Source organism: Benincasa hispida, chromosome 1, assembly GCF_027475165.1.
Source record: "Benincasa hispida cultivar pf3 chromosome 1, pf3_genome.v1.1, whole genome shotgun sequence".
Lineage (NCBI taxonomy): Eukaryota > Viridiplantae > Streptophyta > Magnoliopsida > Cucurbitales > Cucurbitaceae > Benincasa > Benincasa hispida.
In genome coordinates this window covers 75,014,506-75,017,025 of record NC_143478.1, presented here as the reverse complement: position 1 = coordinate 75,017,025, position 2,520 = coordinate 75,014,506, and the positions used below count along the sequence as shown (strand labels likewise).

General features: G+C 32.4%; 1 long non-coding RNA gene across 1 annotated transcript; it reads right to left on the bottom strand.

The window, feature by feature from the left end:
• Positions 1-800: 800 nt before the first annotated feature.
• LOC150038722 (uncharacterized) lies at positions 801-2,002 on the bottom strand. The gene is made up of 3 exons (XR_016529959.1): positions 1,915-2,002; positions 1,040-1,798; positions 801-931 (listed from the first exon to the last, which is right to left on the bottom strand). It is a non-coding gene; the product is annotated as an uncharacterized LOC150038722 (long non-coding RNA).
• Between the last annotated feature and the right edge of the window lie 518 nt (positions 2,003-2,520).

The window sequence follows — 2,520 nt, the reverse complement described above, 5'->3', positions numbered from 1 at the left end:
AGTAACGTAGGCATCAAACTGTACTTAGCTCAACACCACACTGGTGCGAGTACTCTTAAGTAGTTCAGCTCCAATAACGCGTCCATACTAGGTTGAGGTTGAGGTGACCTCTTAGGAGAGGTCTAGGTCGGATCATATCGTCAAGCACTACAATAAAATTGGGATTTCATGCCATTTAATAACTATTAAATTTTAAATTCATGATAATTATTTCCAGTAATTATATCGCTTGTAAAGATATGAGCATCAATGATAGGAAAAATGTCATAACTGATCTTCTCATGACGATAAATAATTGTCAACAATGAACAATTACCGACAATCATAAATTGTCATTGTCAAGCTTACTATGACATGTTATCAATATCATCAATTGGCTCAAAATTGGTTAATTGGTGTAGCATTATGGGTATTGATGATAGTTATAAAATGTCAAAAAAGAATATACTGTGACATTTTTTTTCTTGTCAAGAATGCCTTAACCATGACACTTTTTGTCAAAAATATTTGAACCATGAGAAACACTTTATGATCACAAATGTTATATCACAACACATTTTTATTGTCAAATAATTTCATATTGATTACATTTTATATTGTCAATAAAATAAATGTCTTAATAATTTATTATTTCTTTAAACCTTGTCATTACACACATAATTTCCATCGTCAACTAATATTATTTTAATAGAAAATTGGTACAAACATAAATAAAAACTTTCATATATAAGAATAAAGTCGATAAAGTTTTTATAAAGAAAATATTAAATGTCTCTAAAGAGATCAATACAAGCAAACACAAAAATTTTACAAAGAAACTAAATACTACAAGATATTATCACAAGTAACTACATTTTAACAAATTTTATCACTAACCTACCATCAATCACTTGCTTGGTAGCTTCACCACTTCAGTGGATTTGTGCAAAACCTAGTAAAAACACAACATTAGAAAGAGTTTGAAATGATCTAAGTGAAGCTTGAGCACCAAAAACTAACAAAATAATCTTACAATGTTAAATAATTGAAACCCAATTACCTGAGTTCTTATCTGATAATCCATAGTTCTGTTCCACGTCAACAATAACAAGTGAAATCTGTTATCTCCCAAAAAAATCAAAAAATCAAAATATTATGTTATGAAAAAAAAGGCGTTTAAAATTTGTGTAAAAAGAGAGAGCAAAAATAGACGAATGAGGGCATGAGCTGATTTTTCTATTCTGCGAATTAAGAAGAAGAAACAGAGCAAGAGAGTTAGAATTTGAAAGAACTGATATTGTATTTTGCCTCCATAGATTCTTCTTCCGTTGAAATGAAATTCTTCCCTAGCTGTTTTCAAAGTGGATGTAGGCACTAATGGCCGAACCACTATATTTCTATTGTTTATTTTTCTTCCTCCCTCTTCTTCATTATCATTTTCATCCGATTCTTGGTTACAGTTCTATTCTCGATTGATTTATGAAGAAATCGCTTGAGAACTTGAAGTATCTTCATCATGGTTTTGCATGTTACAGAACAAAGAAAGTAAAGCAAGAAGGAAGTTTGCCTTTACAAGTGCTCTGATGAAGCACCACGTGGAGTGAATTGTTGTCATCTATCAGATACTATCCTTACCGCACAAAAGGAATTGAAAGCTTTGGAGGATCCAAAAATCTTGCCTACTACAATTACTGATGAAGAGAAACAGTCAATGGATGAAATTGCTACTACAACATTGATCCTCAACATTTCAGATATTGTGCTCAGACAGGTAATCAATGAAACTTCAACCTTTGAAATTTGGAAGAAACTACAATCACTGTTCGATAAGAAAGATTTACCCAATAAGCTTTACATTCGAGAGAGATTATTTTCTTTCAAAATCAGTCCTGTGAAATTGTTAAAAGAAAATCTAGATGAATTTAAGAAACTTACAAATAGTTTCAATCAATCTGGAGAAAAGTTGGGGACTGAAAAGTGAGGTTGCTATGTTGATTAACTTGATTCATGACTCCTACAAAGAAGTAAAATCAGCAATGAAGTATGGTAGGGAGAATGTCACAGTAGATACAGTAATAAATGCACTTAGATGCAAGGAACTAGAACTAAAAATGAGCAGAAAGGTTCTGAAAATGGCGAATTACTCTATTCTAAAACAAAGAACTCATCTAAAAGAAATAGATCCTCTAGAGGACAGAGACAAACCAGGGAGAGAAGTGTTTTAAAATGCTTCTAAAGAAGGACATTTCAAGAGAAATTGTCTAGAGAAGGGAAAACCTTATAACAAAGACCAAAGAAGGTATAGAGACCAGAAGAGAGCGTAGCAATAATGATTTTAATAAGTACCAAAGCAATGGAAGAGAAGATCCAAGGAAGAATAGAGATTATGGTAGAGGAGATGCCACTGTTGGGGTGGATATGTATGAATTCATTGAAGTTCTCACAGCCTTAAGTCACAAAACCATGGAATCTAAAACTGAGGAAAAGGAAGACTCGGTCTTGGACTCAGCATGTACGTACCATATGGCTTCCCAAAAGAAA